Source organism: Sorex araneus, chromosome 1 (assembly GCF_027595985.1).
Source record: "Sorex araneus isolate mSorAra2 chromosome 1, mSorAra2.pri, whole genome shotgun sequence".
In the NCBI taxonomy this organism is placed as follows: domain Eukaryota; kingdom Metazoa; phylum Chordata; class Mammalia; order Eulipotyphla; family Soricidae; genus Sorex; species Sorex araneus.
This window is the reverse complement of record NC_073302.1, coordinates 340,653,545-340,663,156: the sequence shown is the minus strand read 5'-3', so window position 1 is coordinate 340,663,156 and position 9,612 is coordinate 340,653,545.

Here is a 9,612-nt window from a genome sequence, read left to right as displayed (position 1 = left end):
TTTTCAAAAAATATTTAAAATTATGACTAAAGATAAAAGAAGAAAATATGAATAAAATAATCTAAGAAGAAATTTTACCTTATCTCAAGCAATTGGTTTCAGAAAAGGTGCTGATTCCAAATGTTTTTATAGATTAATTATTTTAAAGTCTCAAAAGAAGATTATTTCTATATTATTTAACTAGTTGGGTGTGTGAAAACACAAAAAAGAAAAAGGAAGGGGCGAGGAGCACCTCACCGCATCACGCCGGGCACTGGGCACAGGGCAGCGGCGCTGACTCTCCCGCCACCCGCGTTCAGTAGTCTCCAGCCACTTCCCCAACCCGGGGAGGTTGATGGCGATGATGAGGCAGGTGAAAGAAGGAACGGAGGCCAGACTGGTTGGTTTCAGTTGCAGTTTATTCCATTCCCATCTCCATTCTCCTCTGATTCTCCTCCTGCTTCTTCCTCCCCCATCCTACTTCATTCTCTCTCTCTGCTTCCCCCCAACCCCCTCCTACAGCCACCTTAAATCCGCCTTCCCCTCCCCCCCCATCCAGCGCCGGATGCAGTGCCCGGGCTTGTGCTTAGGTGTGGTTACAATCAATAGGGGGTAAAGTTCTATCCCTTAGGGGATGCTTTCACTAGGACAGAATCTCTTTCAGAAGGACATCCGCCCAAGAGTGTGGAATCCCATGGGTGTGTTTCTCCTGTCTTTGTCCAGCTAACATATAAGTATTCATATTATAAATCATTTTGTATGGACATAGCAAGAGATGCATTAAGCTTATAGAATTGCTCTCCTGGGGTCACCTCAATCTCAGACTACAGTACTCAGGCCAGATTAGTCTTTCCTAGCCCTAGCAGGGTCCTAGTCTCGTAGTTGCTTTTGGATCATGACATGACATGTCCATGACCAAGCTCTTAACATATAGTTAAGCATTAGGCGCTTTGGCCAGGCCCATCTCGATGCTAGGGTAGCACATACCTCACTGCTTACCCTGGGTCCATCCCGTCCCTCGTCGGGACCCTACTTTTGGGGGCACTAGGAAGTCAGGGAAGCTGAGGCTTAAGTTGAGAAAGCAGATGCCCAGGAGTGAATAATATTCAAAGCCAATTAAATCCCATGTTACCAAAGCATATTAATAAATGTCTTTCTTTGTCCATACAAAAAAGATATTGTTTTAAAGTAAACTATTCAAAAGACAGAAGAGAAGATAAAGACAATATTAACTTACAATACAAGTTCACTGTCCTAGCAAGGCCTGACCTCACAAATTAACAGAGTTTGATTAGAGGAAGAGCAGATAAACTGGTAGAAGTTGTTACAGATAAACAAAGGAATGGGAGTGACTCAGGAGCACTTTGATAGGCGTGACTGATATACCTAAGCTCCTAGTGGCAAGGGGAGCAGGACCTACCAATGTAGTCTAGAATTATTTAAAGATTATTACCAGATAAATCCAAACTCTGTGGCAAGGGAGAAAGGAAAAACCAATGATATCCAATAGTTGGGAATTCAAAGAGAGAAGTCTTGAATCATTTCATAATCAGTGCATCTTATAATTTATCATTGATCATTTATCATTGAGGTTACCCTCAATGCCAAAATCCAACAATGAATTTTTTAAAACAGTAGACCTAAATCCTATTCTTATAAGGCTGACTGAACATACAGGAATTATCCTTACTGCATATTATAAAATCAAATCAAGCCTAGAAGTTTATTGAACACTATAGAAATCTAATAAGATTTCTCCAGCAATTAATTCAATAGATTGTATTAATTTAATTTGGAGAACATAAAGTCAAACTTTAAAAAAAGCTCGATCATGCAACAAATTATGAACATTTGATAAAAGCAAAATTTCATTATTTAATTTTTTTTAAATTCTCCACAAAAAAAAAACACGAATAAAATTCCACATTTTAAACATAACGTATTATGTATCTTACGCAGGACCATGCACCTCACTTTAACAGAAATACTTCTTATCATTTATAAACCAAACACAAGAGAACCATGTCTCTATCACTAATATTAATTACATTATTCTTGAAGGTATAGTAAATATGATAATATGATAAGAAAACTAATCTTATCATGAAAGAGAGTTAGTATAGGGGCTAAGGTATTTGCTTTTAAGTGTTCACAGTGCTTCAATCTCTGTGACACATAAATTCCCTCAAGTACTGCCATGAGTTATCCCTACGCACAGAACCACAAATAATCCCTCCAAGTTAGCCCTAATCTGCCACCAAAACCAAAAAATTTAATTCTGGAAATAAATATTGAAAATATTAGCCTTGTAATATTTTCTAATGCTTACTTTAAATCTAATGTAATCAAAGAAAAACCATTTAAAATAAGAACTTAGTAAGTAGAAACCTAGTAAATAACTCCCACCACCCCCGTCAAAAACTTGTTTCATATATACTGACAAAGTCAATTAGAAAAAAATATGGAGAAATTGCCGTATGCATAGAATTAATATAAATGACTAAATATTTTGTCTTGAAATGTCTTTTGTATATTAAGCAGTTATTATTTAGTCAGTAAGCTACCTATTCTGTTTGGTTTAGTTTTCTTTATGGGCCACACCACCATGTGGGATGTCATGATTCAACCTAGGTCGGCTGCATGCAAAGGAAGCACCCTACACACTGTCCTATCACTCCAGCCCCAAGTCAGTCACTCTTAAAGCATTATCACATATTATCTCATTTAGTAGATACTATTACAAAGACTATTAAGAAAAGTTTACTTTAGAAGAATAAATGTTTTATCTAAGTTTACTAGTAAGTAAACATGAAAAAATGTGAAAGTAAATTTTTAAATACTGAATTGCCTAAAGTAAGCATGAATAAATTGAATAATATATTACATATCTGGATAGGAGGATTCAATATCATAAGATATCAGTTTTTCCATTATACATGTATGTGCTACATTCTACACTTTATTAAAAAGAATAAATAAGGAGTAGAACGTTAAAAGTTTGCAGAAGAAAACTGAAGAAGACGCTTCAATCATGAATATTTGGATGTCTAATATAAGTCATCAGAATCTGTGAAAGTGTATTGAATTACTCAGTAAAATATATGTCATACATATTTATGTGAAAAGCAAGATGCAATATTTTCTATGAGATATTATTTCTCACAGTGATTCTGCTCTCTGGAGCACTGCCTCTTTCTTAGCTGTCTCTGCTTATGATTCCACAGCCGCTTCAAAGAGATCGTGGCTTTCAGTTCACTGAGGATAGTATTGTTATTCGCATTTATATGTTTTAAGATTAACCAATTTTCTTAGATGATGTGCCCCGCAGTCTAACTATTATTGTGAATTTTCCAGACTCAAAGAATTTTACATAAGCATCATTTCAATGTTGTGTGTGACTGTCTTAAACGTTTGTTCAGGACTGAAGAGAACTTTCTCAGCTACTAGACCATCTTGAAGAGGCCCGTTTGCTGACCTCTAAGGTCATAAAATTAGATTTCATTTCCTAGAAGTGTGTTGGGTGTGTCAGGTGACAGTTCCAGCAAATGACATTGGGAGTGATGAAGTAGGCTGGCTAAAACATAGCCCATCAAAGACTCTGCTCTTTCTCTCGCTGCTGGTTCAATAGAGAACATGAAAGTCACTTGTTCAGGATGGAGAAGGTCAGGACCCTCACTCTGCTTTAAACACAGTGAACAAGGATATCTGACTTGGACTTAAGGCACATGAGAAACAACATTATATTGTGTTAAACCATTGAATTTCTGTTAAAGCACGTAGAGTGGTCCAGATACAGTTCTATCATTTTGAATTTCAATAGAAATTATACAGAATCTCGTGCCAAAGCTGCAACATCACCATAACAGATAATGCAATCTCTCTCAATTAGATCCCCACATGAGATCATTCTTAGCTGGTACCCAGCAAAGGATACTAGCCCTGAGAGATGCAGCTACTCACAGTTTTATGGGTAATAGAGACTAGGAAAAATAATAAAATCCAACTTCCTTCTTAGTAATGAGAATAACCATATTTGATAGTAAATGAAAAGGTTCAATTGAGTGGGTTGTGACACTTACAAATTATGGTTCAAGTGTTGTGTAGGCTTTCAAGCAGGTTTCCACTCCACCTTTCTCTTCTTTTGAGTTGTACTTGGACCCTAATATTTTGCTTCTCGCTGACTTCAGGTCAGTTCCTTTGAAAAGATCAATATGTGTGACCTGAACCCAAATTAAGGTGTTTGGGTTTTACAATTTTCTATATTTTTATGCTCTGAAGTATTTTATTGTTGGGAATTGTAGCATTTTGCCTGATGGCATCAACTGCATCCAAAACTCAAAGTAACTATCATTTAGCATGGCCCTACTATTAGACATGCTTTTCAACTGTGAATATATCAAACTCTCTATTGGTTACCTATTTCTCAAGTAGGGAAGAAAATAGAATAAAATTTACTGGTAAGAACTCAGTAAGTAAGATATGGGGGGATACTGAAAGGGAGACATGTTTTAGCATTGATAAATAGGCCTGTCTTATTTCATTCTGAAGGTTGCTCTATTGTTACTGTTATTGATTTTTAATGATATGACTTCTGTCCCATTTCCTTAGTTATGATGAATCCACTAACATATTGGGAGAAGGAACTATGTCCTTCGTGTGCAAGGGAAAAATAAATTTTTCTCTATCAACCGAAATCTTACAAATTAAGCATACAATTAATTCCATACCAATTATAACTGTGCAAATAATAGATGGGCATACTAAAGAGAACAGTTATGAAGTATACCCTTATAAATGAATGTAAATTCTTTTCAAGTATACTGCTAGAGGACAAATTAAAGTGTCTGGTTACTGACCTATTTCTCATGATCCCAAGATAATCTTCATGGACACAGCAGGATAAGAATGAACTTCTTTCTCCTATCTTTACTCCTCTTTGATGTACAAAAGATGAAATGCACAATCAAGTGAACTCCCTAGCCTGCCTCTGCATCCCACCCACTGCTCGCTTGTTGCATATATAATCCCTCAAATTCAGCTCTATCTCAGTTCCTTCTACTTTTCAACATTTTAACTCTCAATATATACTAGAATAGCCTCCAAATTTTCTCCTAATAGAGATCTTGGATATCTTGTTCAAAAAGTAGAGGATAAATAACGTGTCTTAAGTTCTTCAGGAATAAAAGCTTGTTCTTCTTTATATATACATTAGTATTCATCACCAGTCACAAATGTTCAATTTTCTCAATAGATATTCCAAATAGTTGGAAAACACAGTGATGTAAAGTAAATATCAAGTATTTGTGTATATTTTTAAGTGTATATTATTATTCTTGCAAATTTTCATAAGAATTGGGGGGAGTTGGGAATGGCAAAAATATTATCTTAATCAAGAAATGTGACATTTAATTTTTTTAAAGGGCTAAAATGTGATTTTTTTTCTGCATGGACTATAATAATGAATTTAGAGTCCTTAGTGTATCTCCCTATTTGATGTTCTTACAACCTTGTTCTGGAGCTCTTTAATCCTAGTTTAACAGGGACATGATTCATTATTGCCCAAGGACATGTTTCTCATGGCCCAAATAATTTGGCCTCCCATTGAGTGCATTGTGTAAAGCTCCAGACTCCTGGGTCCTAATGGATAACTTCACATTAAATGATGAGGACCATTTTCCGGAGTGACTCAGGAACTCCCGTCCAGGGATGGGGAGAATCAAGGTTAATTTACATTTCTGACCCTGTTCTTTGAATTGCTATTTGCTGACACAATTGAGTTACCAAGAGACAAAGGAAATAATATGGTACAGTACAACTTTAATGCTATTTAAGGAATAACCATGATTAATTACTACCAAAGCTGAAGGGAAGAAGGGAGGACTACAGAATGAGTTTAATTAATCAATGTTTGGAATTAAATAAAATTCCTCTAAACTTGGTAAGAAAGAAGGATAGACAAATGATAAATGGTATTTGTTATCAGAAAGTGGACACAAGTTCTTAATTTAGAGAATCAGAGATGTCTTTAAGTCATTTGCTTTCATTTCTCTGAATTTAAAATACAAACAAATGAACTCTAAGCCTCTGTTTTAGTGAAACAGATTGCAGTACAGAATGTAGGTTTTTAAAAGCCTTCACAAAAAGAAGCCAATCTCATTTCTGCTGCATGCAGCTTTTCCTTACACCATTTCTGCTACACGGTATGTGTGTGCTGGCCCTCCTCTTGATGTTAATCAAAATCCCACAGTGTCAGGCTGCATTCAGAGACTATGTGGTGCAGGACAGAATTTTGTAGTTTATACTTGCATTTTATCAATGCCCAACCTTCATGTTTCAGCTGTAATGAACCCCTTATCCAGAGTGTCCCAGAGATCAACCTAGTGATTCTAAATGTATCATGAGATATTAAAAAGAATTCAAGATATCAACCTTATTTGGGAAATGATTAAATATAGTTGGGGGAAGTTTTAATTTTTTAAAGTGAACTGAATCAGAGAACAGCTGCACTGGTCATAATGCAATGGCCTCATTGGCTTCTGTATCCTAGTCCTGCTCACTGAAGCCTGTTGAACTTATGCTAGGGGAAGAATTTCAGAGAGGACTCTCTGGAAATGGCCAACAATTGGTGAAAACTTCCTGTTTTTCAAAGGGCAGAATTTGGATTTAGTCTCATAAGTCTCTAGACAAGATTACTGAGAACAATATTATTTTTGTAAATCCATTTGAGATAATTCTTTAATTGAAAGTGTAAATACAAAGGGAAATATAATATATGTCATTTATAAGTAATAGTTAGCCATTATTTCTATCATCTCATCTAAGCAAAATAAGAAAAATATCTCATTCAAACGCTATACTTTATAAAGCCACCCTTTCCCGAGATGCTCTTCAAAAGTTAAAATCTCAGCACATTTTTTCCCTAATGAAACATGTATCTGTAGTTTTGCATTACAAAATAAATATTTGACAAATATATTGTCATATTTATTCAGATTTCCCTGGTAATAAATGATGATGAGCACTTTTTAATGTGCCATGGACCACCCATCTGTCTGTTTTAGAGGAGAATATGTTTATTTCATTTCCCCAGTTTTTAATATTTAAAGAATATTGTCAAAAAATTGAGTCATATCAATGAAAATGTTTTTCTGGTCCAAATCTTGGAGTATCTGACTATATTTTCCTCTGTGTACTTTAGGAATTTTGGTCTGATCTCAAGGCCCTTGATCCACTCTGGACTGATTTTTGTTACGGTGTGAGATGTGGATATGGTTTCATATTTTTGCAATGAGATTATCTCATTTTATCATCACCCCATGTTGAATAGTTAACTTCATGAGCTTTTCCATCTGAAATTATTTGACCCTATCTGGATATTTGTCTTTGAAAATTGTTACTATAACCCATTTGTTGAAGAGTATGTTCTTATTCCAGTACCATAATGTTTTGTTTGTTTTGATAATTTATAATATTTAAACATAAGCAGATTCAGTAATGAGATACCTTCCAAATATCTTATTTCTAAGTACAATTTTGATTATTTATTGTCCCTTATGATTCTATAGAGTGGCATATGAGAAGATTATCTGGCGCCGGCAGGAGGTGGTTTATGGGTAGGACCCCTGGGTGGCCAGAGATTGGGGAGGCAGGCAGAGGATCTCTGCTCCCAGGTCCCCTTGCGCCCAGAGTCCAAGATCACAAAGTCCCGCATTGCCTGGGTTCCGTGGGACTTCACTCATCAGCCACCCTCCAACTCATGGCTGCTGCTCCCAGAAAGAAGCATAAAATGAGGCCCCCATAACCATGCCACCGGACTCCACACCAGGGGTGCCCCAGAGGATAACTGATGAGACCCCTCCCAGCCACATGCTCAGGCTGAGCCTCACACATGAGTGAACATATACCTAGACTACACGACTGCGCGGCAAAGTGGCCACACAACACATCATCATAAAGGGAAATATATATATATTATACATATATATATATGTATATATATATGCCTTCTGGAGAGCCCAGCAAACTACCGAGAGTATTCCACCCCCACAGAAGAGCCTGGCAAGCTCCCCGTGGCTTATTCAATATGCCAAATACAGTAACAAATAACAGGTCTCATTCGCCTGACCCTGAAAAGAGCCTTCCCACGTTGGGAAAAAAGACTGTAAGTAAGGAGAAGCTGCTAAAATCTCAGGGCTGAGACAAATGGAGATGTTACTGGCACCCACTTTAGTAAATTGATAAACAACGGGATGACAGTGATACAGTGATACAGTGATGATTCCATAGAAACTTTAATGTTAATCATTCTAAATTCTTAAAGAACATCATTGAAGTTTGGATGGAGTTTGTGTTGAATCTATAAAAAATTTAAATAAGATGGTCATTGTGACAATGTAGAATTTCTCCATTTCCTAAGATCTTATTTTATCACTTTCAAATTAGACCTATAGTTTTCTTTTAAAAAAATTATTGAATCACCGTGAGATAGTTACAAGCTTTAGTGCTTAGGTTAAAATCTCAAATTTATAAAGCAGCCATCCCTCCACCAGTGCACATTCCCCACCACTAATTTCCCAGGTATACCCCCCATTTCAGACCCTTCCCGTGCCTCCATGGCAGAAAATATTCCCCATACTCTCTCTCTACTTTTGGGCATTATGGCTTGCAACATAGGCACTGAGTTATCATCATGTTTGTTCCATTACCTACTTTTGGCATGCATCTCCCATCCCAACTGGTTCCTCCAGCCATCATTTTCTTAGTGACCCCTTCTCTATTCCATCTGCCTTCTCCTCTCCACTCATGAAGCAGGCTTTCAGCTATGGGGCAATCCTCCTGGCCCTTGTATCTTTTGTCCTTGGGTGTCAGCCTCATGTGATGTTATTCTATACTCCACAAATGAGTGCAGTCCTTCTAGGTCTGTCCCTGTCTTTCTGACTCATTTCACTTAGCATGATAATCTCCATGTCTATTCATGTATATGCAAATTTCATTTCATGACTTCATTTCTCCTACCAGCTGCATAGTATTCCATTGTGTAGATGTACCAAAGTTTCCTTAACCAGTCATCTGTTCTCGGGCACTCGGGTTGTTTCCAGATTTTGTCTATTGTGAACAGTGTTGAGATGAATATATAGGTACAGATGTAGTTTCTACTGTGCTTTTTTGCATCCTCGGGATATATTCCCAGAAACGACATTGCTGGGTCATATGGAAGGTCAATTTCTAGTTTTTGAAGGACTGTCCATATTGTTTTCCAAAAAGGCTGGACCAGTCTACATTCCCACTAACAGTGAAGGAGCATCCCTTTTTCCCCACATCCATGCCAGCACTGGTTGCTTTTGTTCTTTTGAATGTATGCCAGTCTCTGTGGTGTGAGATGATATCTCATTGTTGTTTTGATTTGCATCTCCCTGATGACTAGCGATGTGGAACATTTTTTTTCATGTGCCTTTTGGCCATTTGTATTTCTCTTTTTAGGAAACTTCTGTCCATTTCTTATCCCCATTTTTTGATAGGGTTGGAGGTTTTTTCCTATGCAATTCTACTAGTGTCTTGTATATCCTTGATATTAATCCCTTATCAGTGGGTATTGGGTAAATATTCTTTCCTGTTCTGTTGGCTCTTTCTGTT